The 27,739-nt window shown below is 46.1% G+C and overlaps 2 long non-coding RNA genes across 2 annotated transcripts in view; both read left to right on the top strand.

The window, feature by feature from the left end:
• The window catches only part of LOC142049655 (uncharacterized), a 923,484-nt gene that overhangs the window by 595,825 nt on the left and 299,920 nt on the right, over nucleotides 1-27,739 (top strand). The window lies entirely within an intron of this gene.
• Nucleotides 121-19,261, top strand: LOC142049652 (uncharacterized). The gene is made up of 4 exons (XR_012657810.1): nucleotides 121-210; nucleotides 2,131-2,232; nucleotides 8,886-13,223; nucleotides 18,582-19,261. It is a non-coding gene; the product is annotated as an uncharacterized LOC142049652 (long non-coding RNA).

The raw sequence follows: 27,739 nt of genomic DNA, 5'->3' as shown, positions 1-27,739 counted from the left end.
GAACCGAGAGAGTTTACTGCCGTTTAACAGCCCCACGGGCCGGGGGAAGGCAGCACGGCCGCCCCTCCGGGCGCAGTACCCGCCCAGGGCCCCTGGCCGCACCCCCTTCCCCCGCCAGAGACGCCACCTCAACTGAGGCACGTTCGGTAAGATGTCTGAAGGGCCAGCGACGGAGAAGAGATATCCCGCTCCCGCCGGGGGACTTACCAGGTAATCCATGTACCGGATGGCGCCGAGCGCCGCGCTACCGAGGAAGTCTCCGGGGTCGCGGGCGCGCGCCCGGCTGACAGCAGCGCCAGGCCACCGGGCACTCTTCCGTGAGGGGGAGCAGCGCTTCCTACCACCGTCCCGGTGGGCTCAGCGGCACAGGGAGCTCAGCCGCCGCAAGGGCTAGGGGAGGCTCGACACTGTCAGAGCCGCACATTGCTGCTGTTGCCCGTACCACAGCAGCCCTACATGGGGAAAGGAGGGGGGAAAAAGGAAAGAACAGCTAACCCGCAGACTGGCACCCACAACACTCAAGCGCTCACCATCAACGAAAACTACTATCCAGCTTCACCCCGTTCAACGTCACTATCAGCTGATCGCACGCGTGGGGCGCTAGGAAGACACTCTTAAAGGCGTATGCGCCCAGCAGAGAGCAAAGAAACTGTGGTGGTGTGGGTGAGGGGTGTTGGGATGTTTTCTTTGGTTTCTTGTGGGTGTGTGGTAGGCTGTTATCGTTCACTTGCTCTGATAGGAGTGGCTAGGCTACCCGTGAGGGTTGACCTCTAGTTGCTGTTCCTGTGCTGCATTTGGGGTGTTACTTATTCCAGAGCTTCTGCCTGAAGTAGAGAAAGCTGAGTAGCTGTGGAAGTTTCCTGCTGCTCCTATGTGCCAGTTTTACTTTTGTCAGTGCAAAGGTGTGGGTGCTCTGGTGGAGTAGGTGAATGCTGAGGAGGCCATGAGCAGCTGCCTGTGGGCTCTGTGGTACATGACAGGTTCATCCTGGGTGTCCAGTTTCCTTGCATAATGTGGGAAAAGACTTAACTGCTTCAAAAGGGAAATCACAAAGGCCTGTGAAGATAAATGCTGAACCCCTAACTTTTAAAAACTGAAACATGCTCCAGAGAAAGCAAGACCATAGAGAGAACAAGTAGCTGCAGTCATCTGGGCATTTAGCTGGTGTTTTGAAGTGGGGTAAACTGGCTAGGTTCAACCAGAGGTCCCCTAGATCCCGTTTATTACATGGGGATTGGCAGAGAAGGAGACTGGGTCTTCCACCTAGGTGGGTCTGTTGCCTGGTCATTAGGGCTTTCCTGTGGCAGGTGAGATGAGGGTTTGAACCACTTCATATGAAGGAGTCTTCTCTGCTGTGGATAGAGGAGCAGGTGTGAATGCACAGCCTCTAGCTGTCAGCCAAAATGGAGTTATTGCTGTATTTTGTGCTGAGGCACACAAGAATAGTCATTTTTAAAGTGTAGTTGAGACCATCAGGCCAGATAGAAAGGGGGGGTGCCAAATCTTTGGGTAGAATTTGTTATATATGGCTTAAGGTATAGAAACACAATATCCAGTGAGATGATTAAAAAAAAAAAACAAACCACAGTGTAATAAAAAGAATTGCAAAAGCAGGTAAGAGGAAAGAAGGAGTAAGTGAGGATTCAAAAACAAACAGGAATGTGTATTTGTAAGGATATTAGTAAGTAGCTGGCCTAGATTTACTATTTCTTTAGATAAGAAGTAGTAAACTGGGGGGAGGGGGGGGCGATTGCAGCTTTGATTTTTGTAACGGATTAAGGCCTGTTGCAAACAGGCTCTGTTACAAGATCCAGTCAGTGTCAGAGAGTGTTGATAAGGTGTTCCCCCTGTCCTGCCCAAAAGCAGGTAGTTCTTGTCAACGGATAATTAATTTTCCTCATGTGTCTAGTCTACAAAAACCTTGCTTTCTTTGACCCTTATCACTTTACTTTGGGAATCAATGTCAAATACAGCTGTATAGCAGATTAAATTTAATTTAGATAAGTATAAATGAATTTGTTTTGTTTGAATCATTAAGACATTTGCTAATTTTAGCATTTTAATATCTAAGGAGTAGAAGAAGGGCTTGGCCCTTCCTGCTAGTCAGTATTCTGACTGTTTTCCTTATAGTTACAGCCATTGCTGGCAACTTTCTGCTGATCACAGGATGCCCTTCTGACAGTGGGAACTACAGGGTGAACAGAGGTGGCACCTCTCAATAATGTAACAAAGGTGATGCAAGAAACTCAGATTTCATCTTTCTTCTTGTCGTGGTTTAGCGGCAGCTCAGCCCCACACAGTCGCTCGCTCACTCCCCCACCGGTAGATGGGGGAGAGAATCAGAAGGGTAACGCTCGTGGGTTGGGATAAGAACAGTTTAATAATGAAAATTAAAAGAAACAACAGTAGAAATGCAATGTGAAGGAGAACAACGAGAGGCGCAAAGCCCCGGGGGAGGGGGGAAGGGAGGGGAGGGGAGAGGGGGAACGAACCGCCGGAACAAACCGCACGCGCCGCAGCCGCTCGCCGCCCGCCGACCCGACGCCGCGCCGCCCGCGCGCTGCCACTGCCCCCCCTCAATATACTGGTCATGGTGTCACATGGTATGGAATGAACCTGCCATTGGCCAGTCGGGGTCAGCCGCCCCCACCATGGCCCTGCCCCTCCCAGCCCCCCCTGCCACGCCACGCGGCAGAGCGCGGGAAGCTGGAAAGGTAGCTGACCCCCACAGTGAGGAGAATTAACCCCTTCTCAGCCAAAACCAGCACATTCTCCACCCCTTATTCCATACCACTTACACCATGCCCAGGTCCCATATGATGCAATACAACCGTACCAACCACCACCCCTCCCCTTCCCATCCTTTAACATAATACACAGACATCATTCCCTTAGTTCATGGATCTTCCCTGTAAAATGTCCATTAAAATGTCCATTGAGTTCACGCAGTCCATGACTCTGGGCTCCATCTGTTGTATCAGTCTTTCCGGGTGGGAGAGATGGTGTGTGGCGTTGGGTTGCTGCATACCGAGTCAGTCATCGTTCCATCACTGCTGCACGGCTTGTTTCATAGTTGATCTTCCATGGGTTGGGAGGCTCGTACTCTGATATCATTGATACAACACAGAGGTGACACACAATATTATATAGCAGTTCACATTGTGCCATTCAGTTCATTGACTGTTTTCACCCAAAATCAAATCCCCTTGAGGCACACATCGGATTTCTCCATCCTCCCGCATCACCCACCAAGTGCACCCAGGTCCTCGAGCAAAAACAATCCCACGAATGGGTTTGCCTTTGCCAGAGGCAGGAAGAACCCAGACTGTTTTGCCCAGCATACTTTTTGTGTGCACTACAGGGACTCTATCCCCTTCCACAGTATGTAGGATTTCTGACTGGGCAGGGCCAGCTCGGTTGGCAGATCCCCTCGTGTTGACTAACCACGTGGCTTTTGCTAAATGTGTATCCCAGTGCTTGAATGTCCCACCCCCCATTGCTCTCAGTGTGGTTTTTAACAGTCCATTGTACCTTTCAATTTTCCCAGAGGCTGGTGCGTGATAGGGGATGTGATACACCCACTCAATGCCGTGCTCTTTGGCCCAGGTGTCTATGAGGCTATTTCGGAAATGAGTCCCATTGTCTGACTCAATCCTCTCTGGGGTGCCATGTCGCCACAGGACTTGTTTCTCAAGACCCAGGATAGTGTTCCGGGCAGTGGCGTGGGGGACAGGATATGTTTCCAGCCAGCCAGTCGTTGTTTCTACCATTGTAAGCACATGGCGCTTGCCTTGGCGGGTCTGTGGGAGTGTGATATAGTCAATTTGCCAGGCCTCCCCATATTTATATTTCAGCCATCGTCCCCCATACCACAGAGGCTTTACCCGCTTCGCTTGCTTGATTGCAGCGCATGTGTCACATTCGTGGATAACCTGTGCAATAATACCCATGGTCAAGTCCACCCCTCGATCACGAGCCCACCTGTATGTTGCATCTCTCCCTTGATGGCCTGAGGTGTCATGGGCCCACCGAGCTAGAAATAGTTCACCCTTATGCTGCCAGTCCAGATCCACCTCAGCCACTTCAATCTTGGCAGCCCGATCTACCTGCTGGTTGTTTCGATGTTCTTCAGTGGCCCGACTCTTGGGGACGTGAGCATCCACATGCCGTACCTTTACAACCAGTTTCTCTACCCGGGCAGCAATATCTTGCCACAATGTGGCAGCCCAGATGGGTTTGCCTCTGCGCTGCCAGTTGCTTTGCTTCCATTGCTGCAGCCAGCCCCACAGGGCATTTGCCACCATCCAGGAGTCAGTATAGAGATAGAGCACTGGCCACTTTTCCCGTTCAGCGATGTCTAAGGCCAGCTGGATGGCCTTTACCTCTGCAAACTGGCTCGATTCACCTTCTCCTTCAGCAGTTTCTGCTACTTGTCGTGTAGGACTCCATACAGCAGCCTTCCATCTCCGGTGCTTTCCCACAAGGCGACAGGACCCATCAGTGAACAGGGCATACTGCTTCTCATCTTCTGGCAGTTTGTTATACAGTGGGGCTTCTTCAGCACGTGTCACCTCCTCCTCTGGTGATAATCCAAAATCTTTGCCTTCTGGCCAGTCCATAATCACTTCCAAGATTCCTGGGCGACTGGGGTTTCCTACTCGAGCCCGCTGGGTGATCAGTGCAACCCATTTACTCCACGTAGCATCAGTTGCATGGTGTGTAGAGGGGATGTTTCCTTTGAACATCCAGCCCAGCACTGGCAGTCGGGGTGCCAGGAGCAACTGTGCTTCAGTACCAACCACTTCTGAAGCAGCTCGAACCCCTTCATATGCTGCCAATATCTCTTTTTCAGTTGGAGTATAACGGGCTTCAGACCCTCTGTATCCCCGACTCCAAAACCCTAGGGGTCGACCCCGGGTCTCCCCAGGTGCTTTCTGCCAGAGACTCCAGGTAGGGCCATTCTCCCCGGCTGCAGTGTAGAGCACATTTTTTACTTCTTGTCCTGCCCGGACTGGCCCAAGAGCTACTGCATGGACTATTTCTCGTTTAATCTGTTCAAAGGCTTGTCGTTGCTCAGGGCCCCATTTGAAATCATTCTTTTTCCGGGTCACTTGATAGAGAGGGCTCACGATCAGACTGTAATTTGGAATATGCATTCTCCAAAAACCCACAACGCCCAAGAAAGCTTGTGTTTCCTTTTTGCTAGTTGGTGGAGACATGGCTGCTATTTTGTTGATCACATCCATTGGAATCTGACGACGACCGTCTTGCCATTTAATTCCTAAGAACTGGATTTCTCGTGCAGGTCCCTTCACCTTACTTTGTTTTATGGCAAAACCAGCTTTCAGAAGGATTTGGACTATTTTCTCACCTTTCTCAAAAACTTCTTCTGCTGTGCTGCCCCACACAATGATGTCATCAATGTATTGAAGGTGTTCTGGAGCTTCTCCCTGTTCCAGTACAGTCTGAATCAGTCCATGGCAAATGGTAGGACTGTGTTTCCACCCCTGGGGCAGTCGATTCCAGGTGTACTGGACGCCCCTCCATGTGAAAGCAAACTGTGGCCTGCACTCTGCTGCCAGAGGGATTGAGAAGAATGCATTAGCAATATCAATTGTGGCATACCACTTGGCCGCCTTTGACTCCAGTTCGTATTGAAGTTCTAGCATGTCTGGCACAGCAGCACTCAACGGTGGAGTGACTTCATTCAGGCCACGATAGTCTACTGTTAGTCTCCACTCTCCATTAGACTTCCGGACTGGCCATATGGGACTGTTAAAGGGTGAGTGGGTCTTACTGATGACTCCTTGGCTCCTCAGTTGGTGAATGAGTTTATGGATGGGGATCAGAGAGTCTCTGTTGGTGCGATATTGCCGCCGGTGCACTGTTGTGGTGGCGATTGGCACCTGTTGTTCTTTGACCTTCAGCAACCCCACCACAGAAGGGTCCTTTGAGAGACCGGGCAAGGTAGACAGCTGTTCAGTTTCCTCCGTCTCCAAGGCAGCTACACCAAAAGCCCACTTGTAACCTTTTGGGTCCTTGAAATACCCTCTCCTGAGGTAGTCTATACCAAGGATGCACGGAGCCTCTGGGCCAGTCACAATGGGGTGCTTCTGCCACTCATTGCCAGTTAGGCTCACTTCGGCCTCCAATACAGTTAGCTCTTGGGATCCCCCTGTCACTCCAGCAATGCTGATGGGTTCTGCCCCTATATAGTTTGATGGCATTAAGGTGCACTGTGCGCCGGTGTCCACTAAAGCTTTATACTCCTGTGGGTCGGACGTGCCAGGCCATCGGATCCACACAGTCCAGTAAGCCCGGTTATCCCTTTCCTCCACCCGGCTGGAGGCAGGGCCCCTCTAGTCCTGATCATGGCAGTCACAACTCACTTCCTGTAAATGTGAATCAGGAGTCCCTCTATTACACTTAGAAATAAAATCTGCGCTTCTACTCCTCTGTCTGGGGACTTGCTCGCTGGAAACTGGAGCAGCAGCTTTCCTGGAAGAGCCTCCCTGAGTGACTGTTCTTCCTTGCAGTTCATGTACTCGTGCCTGTAGGGTCGAAGTAGGCTTGCCATCCCACCTCATCATGTCCTCTCCGTGGTCACGCAGGTAGAACCATAGAGTGGCCCGTGGTGTGTATCCCCTTCTTTGAGCCAAAGGACGCTTATTCCTAACAGCTGAGACACTGCTCTGTCGAGGTGGGGAGTAGGACAGATCTTCTTTGAGTTGCTGGACCTCTTGGGATAGTTTCTCCACAGCAGAGACAAGCGAGGAAGAGATATTTGTGTCATAATCCCGGAGTCTATCTATCACCTCTGCCACCGTTGGTGTCTCGTCATCTTTCCAGGACATCACTGCCAATGAGTTTGCATGCGAAGATGGTGCGCTCCGTACAAACTTCCGCCACATGGGTCGTGTGCACTCGGCTTCATCTGGATCTTTGGATGACCGTTGATCATCCAGGTCACCATAAATCACCTCAAACACAGCTAATTCCCTGAGATACTGGATGCCTTTCTCCATAGTTGTCCATTTTCCTGGGCGATATGTAACATCTTCTTTAAAGGGATACCTTTCCTTCACTCCAGACAGGAGTCGCCTCCAGAGGCTGAGGGCTTGTGGTTTTTTTCCAATTGCTTTGTCAACGCCCCCTTCCCCAGAAAGGGATCCCAATTGTTTGGCTTCTTTTCCCTCTAGTTCCAGGCTACTGGCCCCATTATCCCAGCATCGGAGCAGCCAGGTGACAATGTGCTCACCTGAACGACGGCTATAATCTTTTCGCATATCTCGCAACTCGCTTAAGGACAGAGATCGGGTGGTCTCTATTTCATTTATTACTTCTCCCTCCTCTCCCCGCGATGGCCCTGGTTCTTCATCATCCCGTTCTAAACGGGTTGATGTCCGCTTCCAATATTTCGTCTTATGTATGGGGGCAACTGATACTGGTACGGGTTTATTTTCTGAGCTAGCTCCGGTACTTGTTGTGGGGGTTTGAGTGGCTGCAGTGCCTGTTGTCAGGGCTGGATTGTCTACAGTGCCAGTCACTTTGCATTTCAATCCAGAGACATTCTCTTCCCCCTGGGGGCACTGAATACTGTTGAGCAGGGCTCGGTATGCATGGGCCAGACCCCAGCACGTTGCAGTTATCTGTGTCTCTCTGGAGTTCCCAGCGTAACAACATACTTTCTCCAAATATTCTACTAGTTTTTTAGGATTCTGCACTTGCTCGGGGGTGAAACTCCAAAACACTGGGGGTGCCCACTGCCCTAGGTATTTGCCCATGCTATCCCACATGCCCTGCCACTCGTAACTATCAAGCCTCGGGGCAGATTTCTGGGTGATATTCTTAAGTTGCTTAGTCAAAACCAAAACAACATGCCCAAAAACTAACAATGACTGCACCTTAACCACCCAAGGATGTTCAAGATACAAAAACGTTGTTGTAACAAAGGCACAGACATCATAGAACAAAGTTGCAAAGGTATTATTCTGTATTTCCTCCATATAAAATCTCTCAGAGGAGGAGGTATAATTGCTAATTGCCTCAACAAGGTGGTATCCGAAGTACAGTAACGGTTTCAGCAAAAACCCCAAATACCAGGTAAAGCTGAAAACGAGTGTTTGTATAACAAATCTCGTAGGCAAAACATTACTAATCACAGCAGAACACAGCAGACTCAAACAACCAACACCGATTTTTAACACCCACTGCAAAAAGGACAACATGGTGCTGTGACCAGCAGCTGTTGTTATCTCCAACCCTCGTGCCCCACGTTGGGCGCCAAAAAGACTGTCGTGGTTTAGCGGCAGCTCAGCCCCACACAGTCGCTCGCTCACTCCCCCACCGGTAGATGGGGGAGAGAATCAGAAGGGTAACGCTCGTGGGTTGGGATAAGAACAGTTTAATAATGAAAATTAAAAGAAACAACAGTAGAAATGCAATGTGAAGGAGAACAACGAGAGGCGCAAAGCCCCGGGGGAGGGGGGAAGGGAGGGGAGGGGAGAGGGGGAACGAACCGCCGGAACAAACCGCACGCGCCGCAGCCGCTCGCCGCCCGCCGACCCGACGCCGCGCCGCCCGCGCGCTGCCACTGCCCCCCCTCAATATACTGGTCATGGTGTCACATGGTATGGAATGAACCTGCCATTGGCCAGTCGGGGTCAGCCGCCCCCACCATGGCCCTGCCCCTCCCAGCCCCCCCCTGCCACGCCACGCGGCAGAGCGCGGGAAGCTGGAAAGGTAGCTGACCCCCACAGTGAGGAGAATTAACCCCTTCTCAGCCAAAACCAGCACACTTCTTCTGTCATTGCATGTAATATTTTTTTTAATATTTTGCATTGCTTTTCCCTTAACCTTTAAAACCCTTCGTTTCTTCTTTTTAGCAGTAGTAATACATCACTCTTGAGACTTGCTGCCTTTATGTGCTTCTCTAAATGAAGGGTGACTGGAAGAGAATCTAAAGGAGAACATCAAGAACAAGCAGAGATTTTGGAAGTGTTTCCTATGAGACTAGAGTACTGGGAAAGAACTGGGAATTATATCTTCTAGAGCTGATTGAGGGGAAAATGGAACCCATATGTAGACAGTTACTGCAAAGAGGATGTGGTGATGGGAGAAGTGATTGGTTTGCACTGCAGCAAGGGAGGTTTAGGTCAGGCACTGGAAAATACTTTAATGGTAAGGATAATAAAGCATGGAAAGACATCGCTACCAAAAGTGGTAAAACTTCTGTGAGAAAATTTCTGTGACCAATTAAGGAGAGTTGGCAAGAGAAAATAGCCTTAAATTGTCCTTGTGTAACACGTGACCATATATGGATAAAAAGTGTTAGGGTATTTCATCTCTAAAGACCACCAAGGACCCCCAAAGAGAGGGAGGCATGCACAGAAGAATCTGAAGCAGAGCCAAGAAGAGTGACTTAATGCCATTATGCAACCTATGTAGATTAGAATGAATATGTATTAGGCAGAATATGTATGGACAAATCTGCTTTTCAGACACCAAATTTTGGTGACCCAGATGGGACAGCTGTGAAGCCTTGCCCAGATCATCTTGCCGGTTGTCGGTGGGGAAAAGCTGCTCTTTGGACTCCAAGCGCTCACTGACCTGTTGTTCAGAGGACTCCATGAGTAATCTCCCCATCTAGAGTGAGTAAGCGACTCAAAGGTGCAACACATGACAAAGAGACATTGCATGAAGCAATAGGTAAAGATAAATGTTTAAGTCTTGTGCGTTTCTGGATAGCGATGACTGGAGTGCATGAAGCAATAGGTAAAGGTAAAACAGTAAAAGTGTTTTGTAAACTTTGTGTATGGATGGTGACAACTGGAGTGTGTGAAAGTGTGGTTGGTAAAAATGTTCTTTTTGGATAACATTATGGGAGCAGGACAATCTGCGGAGGTTTCCCCTTGCTCCCCATTAGGATGCATCTTGAAACATTAGAATAAATATGGTGGGGATCCTCTAACAAAAAGGAAATTAAAAGAATATTGTGCTCAATGGTGGCCAAAGTATAAATTGGAGGATGAGGAAAAATGTCCAGAAATGGGGTCTTTGAATTAAAATACAGTCTTACAACGTATGTTGTTTTGCAACAGGCAGGATAAATGGGATGAAATCCCATATATGGATTTCTTTACTTTAAGAAATTATCATGAAACAAGGAAGAAATGTAAATCGATGATATCTGATTTGAATGTACTAATGATGATGGATGACATGAAAAAAAAAGCCTTCGTGGTGGTGTTCTGCTTGTAGCTTAGGAAAAAGATGTTTAAAACTGGAAGATGAGGCAAATAAAATGACTTTTACCACCTTGTTTGTAGGACAGTTGGCACCTGATATTAGGAGGAAATTACCCAAAGTATATGGAATGTTGGGAATGACCATATCTCAGTTAATTGAAATTGCATATAAAGTCTGTAATAATAGGAAGTTGAAAAGAAAGAAAGTGAAAAAGTAAAATTAAAAGCTAGAAGACAAAAAGAAATTTCTAGTTGACACAGGAGCAACCTACTCTGTATTGAATAGTTGCAAGGCACCCATGAGTAAATATTATATGGCCATGGTTGGCGCAATGGGAAAGCAGGAGGTTAGACCCTTTTTCCAACTGACTAAATGTAAAATTGGCAACAAGATGTTTGAACATGAATTTTTATACATGCCAGAATGCCTGATACCTCTAACGGGAAGGGACTTGTTAAATAAATTAGGGGCACAGATAAGCTTTGACAAAAATAAAATAAGAGTCTATATCCCGCAAAATAATGCCTGGGAAGCACAAATACATATATTACAGGAATTGCTTGAGACAGTGGAAGACAAGGAGAAGGAGGGACCAAGTAACCCCTTTTCAGAGATAGAAAATGCTGTAACCCCTTTTGTATGGGCAACCAAGAGACCTGGAAGAGCCAAATCGGCCAAACTGGTAAAAATATAATTAAAGCAGGAAGCTAAACCGGTAGGATGAAAACAATATCCCATAAAAATGGAGGCCTGTATTGGACTGGAGCCTATAACTAATAACTTTCTAACTGTTACAAGAATGTCAATCAGGATATAGTATTATGATTTTGCCTGTTAAAAAGCTCCATTCACAGGAATACTGTTTAGAATGAATATGTATTCTATAGGCAGAATATGTATGGACTTATTGTAGAAATATAATTAGGTAGCTGGCTTCAGTGTGCTTGATTTGTGGAAAACCACCGAGCACCCAGGCTTGCACAACCCTGAAATAAATTAGCAATGTCTCTCCTGAGTGTGTGATTATTGATCATTGCATACTGGGTGATGAACCCGCCCAGTTCCAATCCAACAGTTCCAAAAAGTAAAGTGAGCTTCTTCAGAGAAGCATGAGTGTATCTGCAGTTGAATCCTGTTGCAAAAATTATTTCTGGAAAACTTGTATGAAAAAGAATCAATCTTGGACTTTTGTTAATTAGGGTTTGACCCTGAGACATGCTGAGCACAATATTTAATCATCTATTGTTTGTTAGTGCAATTTACTGAGTTTGAATATTTTAACCTATGAATACCACCTGCCAAATTCAAGGTTTTACAGCACTAGCAGTCAACAAACTCTGAAGATGGAATTGACATAAAATTGATTTGTTCATTAGCAGATACTAGCAAAATGACAATTCAAAACCTAAAGGAGCAATACCAGTGAACATGCCTATTTCCAAACATATCTGAATGGAATTAGTAGGGTTTGTTTTTTTTCAGAACTGTGTAGTCAATCATATAGATACAAGTTTTCCAGAAGCATTATGTTGGAAAACAACTTGAGGGACAGGCATGCTTTAGTATAACTTTTAGTCATACCGCTTTAATTTCTGGTCTCATCAGTTAAAAAGATTCTGGGAAAGATAATACTTGTATAGAAGTTCTGTAGAAAGCAGTGCTATTCATTCAGCAGCAATACATAGGAACAGTATGACCAGTGTTCCTGCATCATGGTTTGAATGACCTAAACACTGGATGTTTTATAAAAGGTGCCCTAAAGCTAAGAGACCTAGCAGTATATCAGTGATTGAGGCAATCTAAGCGATTTTGCCACATTATAATAGTTTCATTCAGTAAGAGAACAAAGTGGGTGGTGTGTTTTTTCTCCTCCTGCTCCTTTTTAATAACCTTAGGTGAAAGGCAACTGACTTCTGTTTATTAGCAAGAAGGTAGTTGTACTAATCTTCAGGGTTTTACTGCTGTAAGGTGCCCAGATAGCTCTGTTTAAGAAGCTTAATTACAGAATAAATATTACTCTTCTAATTAAAGTTGAGAATCAGAGATAAAGCATTCAATATCTCTGAAAGTACTCAAAGAGACTACCTTACTCATACTGTGTTATGTTTCAACATTCAGTCTTCCATGGTACAAGGCTGTTACTGAGGGCATACACAAACTCTCATTTTGGCAAGACATAGGACAGTTAGCAGCAGGAAAGCAAAACATTGTAACATGTATAGCTTCATGTTAATACCACATCCTTACTCTGGAGTAATAAATATCTGTGGAGAAAAGCCTCACATAAAAATATGGACCACTTTGACTCAGGATACTCATACAATAATGAAAATGCTCCCAAGTGCTACAAAATTCCTTTATTGGCCATAGCTAGAAATTTAGAATCAGATGCCATAATAGATAAAAATTCTGCTTAGTTCAATAGGACAAATGATGTGACAAAAGTCTCCTACTTCACTGACAGAATAGACAAGAAGCTAGAGATAAGAAGTAAGACTAGTTAGAGGAGTTCTGAGGTGTGGAATAAGTGAATGTGGCCTCCTGTGACAGCACCGGAGATCTCATCACCCTTGTTGGATGCAAGCCGTGGGATAGATAAACAACCCAAAAAAACACAGAACTGAAACCTTGATATGCGGGACAGGAGTTCAGGGGCACAGCTGGAGCACCGAAGCAGGAGAGCGTGCTTATCTATGTTTATACCATATATGGAACTAATGTAATAGAACATATTCAGAGGCGGAGAGAAGGGAAAAATACTAGCTCAGGAAGCAGACTATATTAAGGCTGATCTCTTGCTAATAAATGGCTTTGCTTGTCCATGAATACGGAGTCCATGTTGTGAATTGCCACAAATGGTGCCCCATGTGAGAAGCGACAAATCGACCTAAGAAGGTGAACCAGTGGCGAGCCCCACAGGACTGAAGTACTGCCGAAAGGAAGCAGGAGCCGGCTGCAATCCCTCATCGACTGAGGTGAGCTGTGGGGAACTATGGGGAGTAATATATCGTCTGAGGAGAAGGCAGTACTGAGCCTAATGGAGGGACTCCTATGAAAGCACAAGGCTGATATCGACCCGCAGTCATTAAAGAGAATTTTGAAGTGGGTGTCGATAAACTGTGAGGGGGTCAATGCAGTTAACATTTTTAACTCGGAAACTTGGGATGAAGCAGGAGTTAATAGAATCATGGAATCGTTAAGGTTGGAAAAGACCCTTAAGATCATCGAGTCCAACTGCTAACCTATCACTGCCAAGTCCACCACTAAACCATATCCTCAAGCACCACGTCTACCCTTCTTTTAAATACCTCCAGGGATGGAGACTCAACCACCTCCCTGGGCAGCCTGTTCCAATGCCTGACAACCCTTTCGGTGAAGTAGTTTTTCCTAATATCCAACCTAAACTTCCCCGGCGCAGCTTGAGGCCATTTCCTCTCGTCCTATTGCTTGTTAATAGGGAGAAGAGACTGACCCTCGCCTCGCTACAACCTCCTTTCAGGTAGTTGTAGAGAGTGATAAGGTCTCCCCTCAGCCTCCTCTTCTCCAGACTAAACAACCCCATTTCCCTCAGCCGCTCCTCATAAGACTTGTTCTCTAGACCCTTCACCAACTTTGTTGCCCTTCTCTGGACACACTCCAGCACCTCAAAGTCCTTCTTGTAGTGAGGGGCCCAAAACTGAACACAGTACTCGAGGTGCAGCCTCACCAGTGCTGAGAACAGGGGCACTATCACCTCCCTGCTCCTGCTGGCCACACTATTCCTGATACAAGCCAGGATGCCATTGGCTGCCTTGGCCGCCTGAGCACACTGCCGGCTCATGTTCGGCTGGCTGTCAACCAACACCCCCAGGTCCTTTTCCTCAGGCAGCTCTCCAGCCACTCCTCCCCAAGCCTGTAGCATTGCATGGGGTTGTTGTGACCCAAGTGCAGGACCCGGCACTTAGCCTTGCTGAATCTCATACCGTTGGCTCCGGCCCAATGATCCAGCCTGTCCAGGTCCCTCTGTAGGGCCTTCCTGCCCTCCAGCAGATCGACACTTCCACCCAGCTTGGTGTCATCTGCAAACTTACTGAGGGTGCACTCGATCCCCTCATCCAGATCATCAATGAAGATATTGTACAGGACCGGCCCCAACACTGAGCCCTGGGGAACACCACTCGTGACTGGGGTAGAGCAACAAGGTCGGATAAAATTGCGGCAGAGCTCTTAACTCCCTGGAGACAAATATTAGAGCTTATGCACAAGCAGGAAGCTAGTTACCGAGATGCTGGAGAGTGTGAGTCTGCTGCTCCCCTTGACACCGCCCTACCCACTGCCCCCCCAATGCCAGCTAAATCCAAGGTCCCAGAAAAAAGGAAAGGCACCCGATGTAAGACTCAAGTTTACCTAGGGTTCTTGAACAGTGATGATGACCCTGATGACCCATTTGATCCTGGACCCATTGACCCAGAGAAAGAACCTGATTTGTACCCCCCTGACCCACATGATCAATGGCAAGCGATCTGTAGAGAGGCATTAGCCGCTGGGGATCATGAGCTGGCTGCGAACATCATAGCCCTTGTCATCTATGATCCCAATCAACAACCGAGATGGGAAGGACTTAACTTTTCCATTATTAAGGAAATGTGACGAGGAGTAATAGAATATGGACTGGGATACCCATATTCAAGGAACATGTTGGGGTCAATCATGAAATCTTTTATCCTGGTGCACCATGGTTGTAAAACACTGGCACAACGGCTTCTGACACCCACACAATTCATGTTATAGGAAGCTGCGTGGAAGCAAGTGTTAGAACAGCGTCAATTAGAATATATGGGCTGTCCAGTAGGGTATCCTGCTAGAGTTATGACCCTCAATCATCTCATGGGGACAGGGGAGTAGTAACCTCCTCATTACCATGTTTGGGAGGTTCCCCTTCCCGTTTTAAACGATGTTGAAGATGATGCCTACAAAGCATTTTTAACAATCCCAGATGTAGGGAAGCCCCAATGATCATTTACAGAAATCAAACAGGGGGCTAAAGAACCATACATGTCATTTATCGATCACCTCTGCAAATGTTTCAATAAACAGATCCAGCATGAGGAAGTCAGGGACATCCTCTTGATGAAGTTGGTGGTAGAAAATGCTAATGCCAATTGCCGCCACGTGCTAAATGCATTACAAAATCCCAGCCTTATAAAAATGATTGAGGCATGTAATAGAGTTGGGTCAACAGAATACAAATATGAAGCCATGGCAGCTGCTTTTGCAGCAGTCAAATTAGGATCTCAGAATTGTTTTGCGTCTGGCCACCTCAAGAAAAAACTCTCCAAATACAAATTGAATGCCATCTCCTAACGTGTGTCCGAGGTGTAGAAAGGGACAGCATTACACGAATCAATGCTGGTCTAAATATGATAAAGATGGGAAGCCAATCTCAGGAAACTGACCGCAGAGCGTGCCCTGGCACTGCGCAAAGACACAAGTAGGTCCGGGACCAGCATCCCCACAAGCGCTACCCACTTACGCGCCAGTACCTGGGGGAGCGCCGGAGTGGACCTGGTAGCCTCCAGATGAATAACCTTAGAAACATCTGCGGTCCATTTAATCCCTACTGGAGTCTTTGGACCCCTTGGTCAACAATGAAGTGCTCTCCTATTGGGGTGCTCGTCTACAACCCTGCAAGGACTATTTGTTTTACCCGGCGTTATTGATTCAGATTACTCTGGTGAAATCAAAATTATGGCCTGGACTCCTACCTGACCTTGCACTATTGTGCAAGGCTCATGAATAGCCCAGTTAGTCTACTTTAATGCTCATCCCCCACAAACCACTAACACAGTGCGAGGGTGTCAAGGCTTTGGATCAACAGGAGCCCCACATATTTTGTGGGCCCAAACAGTGCGTGCCATGCACCCCATGCTGCACTGTACTCTGACGACAAAAGACAAGAAATCTATCCGATTAGCCAGTATTATTGACACTGGTGCTGATGTCACCGTCATCTCTAAAGAACTGTGGCCCAAAGCCTGGCCTCTGGTGCAAATTGGGTCAAATTTATTCTGAGGGACACTGCGGCGCAAGTCACCTTAAAATTGACATGGACAACACAAACTCCGGTATGGGTGGAACAGTGGCCCCTGCCTGTTGTCAAATTGTGCCATTTACACAAATTAGTTGACGAACAATTACGTGCAGGACTGTCCTGATTTCAGCTGGGATAGAGTTAAATTTCTTCATAGTAGCTAGTATGGGGCTATGTTTTGGATTTTTGCTGGAAACAGTGGTGATAATGTGGAGCTGTTTTAGTTGTTGCTAAGTAGTGCTTACACTGGTCAAGGACTTTTTCAGCTCCCCATACTCTGCTGGGTGCACAAGAAGCTGGGAGGGGACACAGCCAGGACAGCTGACCCCAACTGACCAAAGGGATATTCAATACCATATGACATCATGCTCAGTATATAAAGCTGGGGAAGAAAGAGGAAGGGGGGGGACGTTTGGAGAATGGCGTTTGTCTTCCCAAGTAACCGTTACGCGTGATGGAGCCCTGCTTTCCTGGAGATGGCTGAACACCTGCCTGCCCATGGGAAGTAGTTTTGCTTTGCTTCTGCGTGCAGCTTTTGCTTTACCTATTAAACTGTCTTTATCTCAAACCATGAGTTGCCTCACTTTTACTCTTCCAATTCTCTCCCCCCGTCCCACCAGGGGGGACTGAGCGAGCGGCTGTGTGGTGCTTGGTTGCTGACTGGGGCTAAACCATGACTAGGACACATAGTACCTACCACTAGTCCATGGAATTCACCTGTATTTGTCATTCAGAAGAAAAATAGTAAATGGCATCTCTTACATGACCTAAGGAAAATTAATGCTGTAATGGAGGATATGGGTGCGCTACAACCAGGCATGCCGTCACCTGCCATGATCCCCTGCAATTGGCATCTTACTATTATTGATTTAAAAACTGTTTCTTTACAGTTCCTTTGCATCCTAACAATGCCCCTAAATTTGTGTTTTCAGTCCCTTCCATTAATATTAGCGAGCCCCACAAACACTATCATTGGGTAGTGTTGCTATAAGGCATGAAAAATAGCCCTACGATATGTCAATGGTTTGTAGCAAAAGCCCTATCCCCAGTACGTGAGCAATTTGCTGAAGCACTTATCTATCACTACATGGATGATATCCTTATAGCTGCAGAATCTGATGAATATATGCAAATGACCTTAGCGTTTGCATCCCACCAAATAAAGCAGGCCGGTCTGCAAATTGCACCAGAGAAGATTCAACAGGCGAGCCCATGGCAGTATGTAGGGTGGAGAATAACAGAACAAAAAATCAGGCCACAACATGTAAAAATCCAAACTAATGTCAAGACACTACATGATTTACAAAAACTCTTAGGTACTATTAATTGGGTTCGACCTCTGTTAGGTATTACGAATCATGAATTAAGCCCTTTATTTTCTCTATTGAAAGGCAACCCTGAGCTTTTATCACCTTGTGTTTTGAGCCCCGAAGTGCCGGTGGCACTTACAAAAGGTTTCTGACGCTATTGCTTCGCGTCAAGCAGATCGCGCCTGTCCTGAATTACCCTTTCAACTAGTCATCTTGAATCCATCTACCCAGCCATATGCACTGCTTTATCTGTGGGATGTAGCACACAATGACCCCTTAGTGATAATCGAATTGATATTTCTTGCTAATCAGTTACATAAGACCGTCGTGACGCATCCTGAAAGCTTTGCCCTGCTAATTATAAAAGGACGACAATGACTCAGAGTATTAGCAGGACAAGATATTGCCAGAATCATTGTACCAGTGTCGTCACATATGTTACAGTATTTGATGCAAACCTCTCTAGACTTTCAAACGGCTTTAGTACACTTTCCTGGACAGCTAGATCAAACGCTTTACCTGTGCCTTTGCATCCTTAGGTATCCCGCGTATAATTAAGACCGATAATGGCCCAGCCTATATCTCACATTGTCTACTAACCTTTTTTCAAGATTGGGGGGTGAAACACATCACAGGTATTCCTCACTCCCCCACAGGGAAAGCCATCGTTGAACGAGCACATAACACCTTAAAACGCATGTTGTTACAACAAAGCGGGGGAGCTGGAACCTTCACTCCACAAGAGCGTTTAGCAAAAGCACTGTATGTCCTTAACTTTTTGAATTTTTCCAATACAGGTCCCCCCATTAGATGACACTGTCTCTCTCTGCAAACAGACCGGCAGAACATTGAAGGAAAGGCACAGGTCCTCATACGAAATTTAGAATCCAGGATAATAGAGGATCCCTTCCCCCAAATAACATGGGGGAGAGGTTATGCTTGTGTCTCCACAGGGTCAGGACCTCGCTGGATCCCAGCCCGTTGTGTTCAGCCATATCGGTATCAACCCTCAACAGAAAATTCCGCATTGGAAGAACCAAACCCTACTGAAGGAAAATTAAGATGCTCTGTTTGTTGATTGTATTTATAATCTGTTCAGGTAACGGGGTATGTTCTTGGCCAGGGTTACCCAAGCTGCCATCATCTAACAATGTTTGGGTAACACTGGTGAAAGCCATAAACCAAGACTCTTTCATTCTGGATCTATTCACAAAAGTATTCAGCAGCCAGAGGAAAAAACCCTGCAGAAACTGCAAATAGATAATGATTGGAGTTGGTTTGCTCAACTCATTAGTAGGCTACGTCTGGGCAGATGGGTAAAAAAACCTTGTGAAGTATGTAATCTTTTGCATTGGAATGTTTTTTGTGGATTGTTATCTGTATCCCATGCTTATTACAATGCTTACAATGTTTAATAGATAAATCTCTGAAAACCATATTGATAGTTGAAAAAGAAGGGGGAATTGTGGAGTAAGTGAATGTGGCCTTCCGTGACAGCACCGGAGATCTCATTGCCCTTGTTGGATGCAAGCCGTGGGATAGATAAACAACCCACACAAAAACACAGAACTGAGACCTTGATATGTGGGACAGAAGGTCAGGGGCACAGCTGGAGCACCGAAGCAGGAGAGCGCACTTATCTATGTTTATACCATATATGGAGCTAATGTGATAGAACATATTCAGAGGCGGAGAGAAGGGAAAAATACTAGCTCAGGAAGCAGACTATATTAAGGCTGATCTCTTGCTAATAAATGGCTTTGCTTGTCCATGAATACGGAGTCCGTGTCGTGAATTGCCACACTGAGGTTTGGCAGCTTGAAAACAGATGGAATAAAAAGATACGAATGGTCTAATGGTAATAGATTTCTAAGTATAAATATTAACAGTAAATATGTTTGGCCAACTATCACCAAAATTATTTCCTAGAAAGCTCCAGAAGGGCATAAAAATAGAATAAGAACTGGGCACAGAACTCAAAGAATGGATTTTTCATAAGGAGAGTTTGACTATTAAATAGAGGCCAAGAGCAGTCAGCAGCTGCATTTGCAGCTCTAATTTCGGTAGATGACTTGGACCTTGCTGCTAAACAAACTCATGTAACTTACTGGGGAAAGAAAAAACTGCTCTGAGTAAATAAAACTTGAAGAAATTTGCAACTCTACCCGATATATTGACAAATGTCAACATGCAGAGGTACCTACAAATGTGAATGAGTGCTATCGGAGAAGCAAGATGTCTCAGTCAAAAATCTCCCTTTTTCTCTGTACTCTAACACTTTGTTATCTTCTAGCATTACAGTCACTGTCTGTGCTATGGTTAGATATTTTTCCTACAAAAGAATCTGTGGTTATGAAGCAAGCAAGCAGATTTTGAAAAGGATTTTTCACCTGTTGTCATGGTTTAGCCTCAGTCGGCAAATAAACACCACGCAGCTGCTCGCTCACTCCCCCCACCCCCGTGGGATGGGGGAGAGAATCAGAAGAGCAAAAGCACACAAAAAAATCCCACCAAAAAACAAAACCAACCAAACTTGTGGGTTGAGATAAGAACAGTTTAATAATTACAATACTTGGTATGCAGCAACCCAATGCCACACACACACCATCTCTCCCGCCCTGAAAGACTAATACGACAGATGGAGCCCAGAGTCATGGACTGGATGAACTCAATGGACACTTTTATGGACATTTTACAGGGAAGGTCCATAAACTAAGGGAATGATGTCTGTTTATTATGTCAAAGGATGGGAAGGAGAGGGGTGGTGGTTGGTAAGGTTCTATTGGATGGTATGGGACCTAGGCATGGTGTAAATGGTATGGAATAAAGGGTGGAGAATGTGCTGGTTTTGGCTGGGATAGTTAATTCTCTTCACTGTAGTGCCTGTAGTAGTCAGGGACCTTTCCAGCTTCCGATGCTCTGCCAGGTGGGCAGGAGGCTGGGAGGGGCGGGGCCATGGCCGGGGCAGCTGACCCCAACTGGCCAATGGGATGTTCATTCCATACCATGTGATGCCATGACCAGTATATTAATGGGGGCAGTTGCGGCTCAGTGACTGGTGGTGTTGGGTTGGTGGGTGGTGAGTGGCTGTTTCATGTGTGTCTAAAAATGTTACAATGAAAACCTCTATAGAGTCTTAAAGGTAGAGGATATAGTACTGTTGTGGTTTAACCCGGCAGGCAGCTAAACACCACACAGCTGTTTCCTCACTCCCACCTCCCACCCAGAGTGGATTGGGGGAGAGAACCGGGGGGGGAGTAAAATTCAGGAGTTGAGATAAAGACGGTTTAATAGGACAGAAAAGGAAGGGAAAATAATAATGATAATGGTAAAAGAATATACAAATTAAGTGATGGACAGTGCAATTGCTCACCACCCACAGATCGGTGCCCAGCCAGTTCCCGAGCCATGGTCGCCATCCCCCGGCCAACCCCACCCAGTTTATGTACTGAGCATGATATCACATGGTATGGAATATCCCTTTGGCCAGTTGGGGTCAGCTGTCCTGGCTGTGCCTCCTCCCAGCTTCTCACTGGCAGGACATGAGAAGCTGAACAGTCCTTGACTAGTGCAAGCACTACTTAGCAACAACTAAAATATCAGTGTGTTATCAACATTATTCTCACACTAAATCCAAAACACAGCCCTGTACCAGTGTCATGGTTTAGCCACAGTCAGCAACTGAGCACCACACAGCTGCTCGGTCACTCCTGCCACCCCAGTGGGATGGGGGAAAAAATCAGAAGAGAAATAGAAAGAAAACTCATGGGTTGAGATAAGAACAGTTTAATAATTAAAATAAAACAGTAACAGTAATACTGGAAATTATAATATAATTATAAATAATAATAAAATGAAAAGGAAAATAACTGGAAAGAGAGAAATGAAACCCAGGGAAAAAAAAAATACAAGTGATGCAACCGCTCACCACCAGCCGACTGACACCACCAGCCCCTGAGCCATGATCACTGCTTCCCCTGGACAACTCCCCGCAGTGAATATACTAGGCATGACATCATATGGTATGGAATATACCTTTGGCCAGTTTGGATCAGCTCTCTTGGCTGTGCCCGCTCCCCTCCCAGCTTCCTGTGCCCCTGGCAGAGAATGGGAAGCTAGACAAGTCCTTGACTAGTACAAGCACTACTTAGCAACAACTAAAACAGAAGTGTGTTATCAACATTATTCTCATACTAAGTCCAAAGCACAGCACTATACCAGTGTTGTGGTTTAGCCGGCAACTCAAGCCCCACACAGCTCGCTCACTCCCCCACTGGCGGGATGGGGGAAGAGAAACAGAAGGGTAAAGCTTGTGGGTTGAGAAAAGAACAGTTTAATAATTAAAATAAAACAATAACAACAGCATCAATAATGCAACGGAAAGGAAAACAATGAGAGGTGTGAATCCCGGGCCAGGGGGGAAGGGGGAATGAACAAGTGAAACAAACAGCATGTGACGAAGCCGCTCACTGCCCATCTACTCAACGCCACTAATCCCCGAGCCACAGCCGCCCCCCCGCGCGCCAACTGCCCCGGTTAATATACTGGTCATGGCGTCACATGGTATGGAATGAACATCCCATTGGCCAGTTGGGGTCAGCTGCCCTGGCCGTGGAACCACCCCTCCAAGCCTCCTTCCCACATGGCAGAGCATGGGAAACTGGAAAGGTACCTGACTACCACAGGCACTACAGTGAAGAGAATTAACCCCTTCTCAGTCAAAACCAGCACATTCTCCACCCCTTATTCCATACCATTTACACCATGTCCAGGTCCCATACCATCCAATACAACCTTACCAACCACCACCCCTCCCCTTCCCATCCTTTAACGTAATACACAGACATCATTCCCTTAGTCTATGGACCTTCCCTGTAAAATGTCCATAAAAATGTCCATTGAGTTCATCCAGTCCATGACTCTGGGCTCCATCTGTCATACCAGTCTTTCAGGGTGGGAGAGATGGTATGTGTGGCGTTGGGTTGCTGCATACCGAGTCAGTCATCGTTCCATCACTGCTGCACTGCTTTTTTCACAGTCTATCTTCCATGGGTTGGGAGGCTCGTACTCTGATATCATTGTTACAACACAGAGGTGACGCACTATTATATAGCAGGTCGCATTGTGCCATTCAGTTCATTGGCTGTTTTCGCTCAAAATCAAATCCCCTTGAGGCACACATCGGATTTCTCCATCCTCCCGCATCACCCACCAAGTGCACCCAGGTCCTCGAGCAAAAGCAATCCCACGAATGGGTTTGCCTTTGCTGGAGGCAGGAAGAACCCAGATTGTTTTCCCCAGCATAGTTTTTTTATGTGCACTACAGGGACTCTATCCCCTTCCACAGTATGTAGGATTTCTGACTGGGCAGGGCCAGCTCCATTGGCAGATCCCCTCGTGTTGACTAACCAAGTGGCTTTTGCTAAATGTGCATCCCAGTGTTGAAATGTTCCACCCCCTCATTGCTCTCAGTGTAGTTTTTAATAGTCCATTGTACCATGTGGAGAGCAACATCTTGTTTAATAAAAACAGCATGGGAAATATGCAGCTTCAGCCTGTTTGCTGAAACGACCAGTGACGATTGATCCTTTTGATCCCGGTCCTGCTAATACTGAACAGGAGCCGGATTTGTACCCCTCCCCGCTCACTCCTGTAAAAGTGATGGCTGTTTCTGCCCCTACGGCAGACGAGATTTTGCAACAACAATGACAAAAAACTCTCTCACGTTTATCTTTGACACACCCCACACACCCCCACTCGCACCACCGCTCACATTGCAAGGAGCTGTTCAGCCTACAGCTCCGGGTGGGCTGCTTGATGAGTGTTGGACAGAAGCATTAAAAAGAGGGGATATATCAATCCTTCAAGCCATGCCTGTGTTATATCAACCACATAGGCCACCGGAGTATACTCATTTACCATATGAGTTGATAAAGGAGCTGCATAAGTCAGTAAAGGAATACGGTTTACAGGCATCGTTTACAATGAATTTGCTACAAGCTATAGCAGAATCCGATGTAATGACATCCATGGAATGGAAATTCATTTTGCGCCTTATCTTGTCTGCAGCACAATATTCTGTGTGGGTTTCTGAATACCATGAGCTAGTTCAGGTCCAGGCAATGGACAATTTATCAGCTGGAATCGCTATCAGTGTTACCGAGTTGATGGGGGAAGGGAATTATGCTATGGGGATAACACAAGCTGGTATGCCACGAAACTTTTTTACTCAAGTGGCAGGGTTAGCCTTGAGGGCACTCTGATGGGTGCCAGATTTTTGAAAACCAGAAATATCATTTGCAGCCATTCGTCAGGAACCGTATGTACAATTTCTAGATTGTTTACAGACCGCTATACAGAGACAGATAGAGTCTTCTGAAGCAGCAGAATTTTTATTGTTTCAGCTCACCATTGAGAATGTGAACACCGACTGTAAACGGGCTATTGATCCTATTCGCAATTGAGCAAAAACCTTGAACGATCTTATTAAAGCATGCCAAAATGTAGGTTCTGAGTGACATAAGGCAGATACGTTAGCTGCTGCCTTAGCTCAACAGTTGGTGGTCGCAAGAGCTGCTACTAACTGTTTCTCCTGTGGTCAGGAGGGACATGTAAAGGATTGCCCGAAAGCAAAAAGAGGAGGACGAGGTCAAGGCAAGCAGGGACAGCAACCTACTCAGCTATGCCCTCATTGTCAAAAAGGATACCATTGGGCTAATTAATGTCATTCTAAGTTTGACAAACAGGGCAATCCCCTCCCTGGAAGCGCATCGGGAAACAGGAGGAGGGGCGTGAGGTCCGGCGCCCCGAGAATGCACAACAGGACCCAGCTTCCACTAGCGCAGTCCTTGACATGGCCGGCACATATAAACGAGATGAGCACCAGCAATCTACAATAGTTGGGTCTCTCAAACCAGCCACAGCAGGCAGTGCCGGGTTGGACCTGGCCACCAGTCAATCCACAGTAATTTGAGATCAATCTGTACATTTATTGGCAACAGGAGTGTATGGTCCTTTACCTAAGGGTTTATGTGCCTTATTGATTGGTCGTTCCTCTACTTCCAGAGTAGGCCTATTTGTTTTGCCCGGGGTCATAGATTCTGACTATACAGGAGAGATAAAAATTATGGTCTGGACATCTACACCACCTTGCACTATACCTGCAGGGGAGCTAATTGCACAATTGCTCCTGCTGCACAACACACGGATACAAGCTGGAAACCCTGCCCATGCTGGCAAAAGGGGATCCGCTGGGTTTGGAAGCACAGGTTTGCCTCGCATTTTCTGGACACAGAAAATTAACACGGGACAACCGCTGCTGACTTGTAGAATAAACAGTCGGGTGTTCACGGGTCTAGTGAACACTGGAGCAGATGTTTCTATAATTCAACGGTCAGATTGGCCGCAGGAATGGCCATTAGTACAGCTGTTTGCTGCTGTTACTGGAATTGGAGGAACACAAGTACCTTGGCAAAGTATGCATTCCTTGATAGTAGAAGGTCCTGAAAACAAACAAGCGGTTTTAAAACCTCATGTTTTGACTGTGCCATGTACTCTATAGGGTCGTGATCTCTTGCAACAATGGAACATAGCAATAACAACACATTTTTAATGCGGGCCACTGACATTCAGCCATGACTCAAGCTGACTTGGCTGACATACAAGCCAGTATGGGTAGACCAGTGGCCTTTGAGAGGTGAGCAGCTAGAAAGGGCTCATGAATTAGTGCAAGAGCAATTGAAATTAGGTCGTATTGTCCCTTCCATGAGCCCTTGGAATACCCCTATATTTGTTAGTCCTAAAAAGTCTGGTAAATGGAGATTGCTGCAAGACCTCCGAGCTATTAACGCAGTGATGGGACTTATGGGGTCTCTACAACCAGGAACTCCAAATCCAACTATGATTCCAGATAATTGGCATTTGAGGATTATTGATTTGAAAGATTGCTTTTTTACTATTCATTTACATCCTCATGATTGTGTTCGTTTTGCCTTTTCAGTTCCTGTGATTAATAATGATCGACCTATGCAGCAGTTTCATTGGGTAGTTCTACCACAAGGGATGAAAAACAGCCCAACAATATGTCAAGTGGTGGTCAGTGAAGCCTTGTCGAATATTCGCAGACTGTATAATAACACTGTGTTATATCATTATATGGATGATATTTTATTAGCTGTTGAAACTGAATCACTTCTTTCCCGAGTTTTTGAAGGCGTAGTAACTGAGCTTCAGTGATATGGCCTCCAAATTGGGACAGAAAAGATGCAATCAGTTCCTCCATGGCAATACCTTGGTTGGAAACTTCTTGATTCATCTGTATATCCATAGTTGGTCCGACTTGCTACCACAGTGAGTACTTTGAATGATTTACAAAAGCTGTTGGGAACAATTAACTGGCTTCGACCTCTGTTGCTGTCATGGTTTAGCCCCAGTCAGCAACCAAGCACCACGCAGCCGCTCACTCACTCCCCCTGGTAGGACAGGGGAGAGAATCAGAAGAGTAAAAGTGAGGTAACTCATGGTTTGAGATAAAGACAGTTTAATAGGTAAAGCAAAAGCTGCACATGGAAGCAAAGCAAAACAAGGAATTCATTCACTACTTCCCATGGGCAGGCAGGTATTCAGCCATCTCCAGGAAAGCAGGGCTCCATCACGCGTAATGGTTACTTGGGAAGACAAATGCCATTACTCCAAACATCCCCCCTTCCTTCTTCTTCCCCAGCTTTATATACTGAGCATGAGGTCATATGGTATGGAATATCCCATTGGTCAGTTTGGGTCAGCTGTCCCGGCTGTGTCCCCTCCCAGCTTCTTGTGCACCCAGCAGAGTATGGGGAGCTGAAAAAGTCCTTGACCAGTGTAAGTGCTACTTAGCAACAACTAAAACAGCTCCACATTATCACCACTGTTTCCAGCAAAAATCCAAAACATAGTCCCATACTAGCTACTACGAAGAAATTTAACTCTATCCCAGCTGAAACCAGGACAGTTGCGTATAACAACACACAAACTGTCAACTCTGTTTTCTTTACTGAAAGGGAATCCTGAGCTAACTTCTCCTAGACGATTGACAGAAGGCGCTCAGTCAGCACTTAAAACAGTGACAGATAAAATTAATTCCACATTCGCTCACCAAATTTCCCTCCAGTTGTTAGTTCGATTGTTTGCCATTTATCATTCTTTTCAACCGTATGCTCTTCTAGGCCAATGGGATGAAAAAGCGCAGAAGGAAGAGGATGCTTTGCGCATTTTAGAATGGCTATTTCTACCACATTCTTTTGCCAAGACATTAACCACTGCCCTAGAGATGACTGCCAGACTTGTTTCACAAGGTCGTTTGAAATGTCAACAAATAACAGGATGAGATCCTGTCTTTATCCATTTACCATTAACAAAAGAAGAGTTTCATGCTGTGTTGTGTAACAGTTTAACTTTTCAGGCTGCCTTGGCTGATTATACTAATGTTGTTTTGCATTCTCTGCCACGTCATTGTTTATTAGGTTCTTTACACTGCTTACCTCTCTCTGTTGCGTTCTGTTGCTTTGCAAAATGCATGTACTGTATTGATGGTTCTGGTAAAACAGGTAAAGCTGCAGTTGTTTGGCGACAAACAGACTGTGACGAATGGGCCTCAGATGTTTTGCATCTATCTGGGTCTACACTGGGTCTACACAAATTGTAGAATTAGCTGCAGCAGTTCGTGCTTTTGAATTATTTTCCAGGGAACCTCTTAATATAGTCGCAGATTCTGTATATGTCACGGGTATTATTCAGCGTTTAGAATCTGCTTTTATATGGGAGGTGGACAACAAACAGTTGTTTGATTTATTGTTAAAACTGGCGCAGCTTTTAAAAATGAGACAACATTTCTATTTTGTCGTCCATATTTGATCTCACACTAACCTACCAGGACCTCTTGCTGAAGGTAATGCAATAGCAGATCGATTTACAGTGGTTGCAGTTTCTCCTCGGCGTTTTGAGCAGGCCAAATTGGCTCATGAATTTTTTCATCAGAATGCACACTCCTTACAGAAACATTTTTCTCTAACAACTGAACAAGCTTGGGACATAATTTGGGCATGCCCGGATTGTCAGCGGCTTTCTCCATTAC

This window comes from Phalacrocorax aristotelis, chromosome W (assembly GCF_949628215.1).
Source record: "Phalacrocorax aristotelis chromosome W, bGulAri2.1, whole genome shotgun sequence".
NCBI classification, from domain to species: Eukaryota; Metazoa; Chordata; class Aves; order Suliformes; family Phalacrocoracidae; genus Phalacrocorax; species Phalacrocorax aristotelis.
This window is presented reverse-complemented; position numbering and strand designations above follow the sequence as displayed.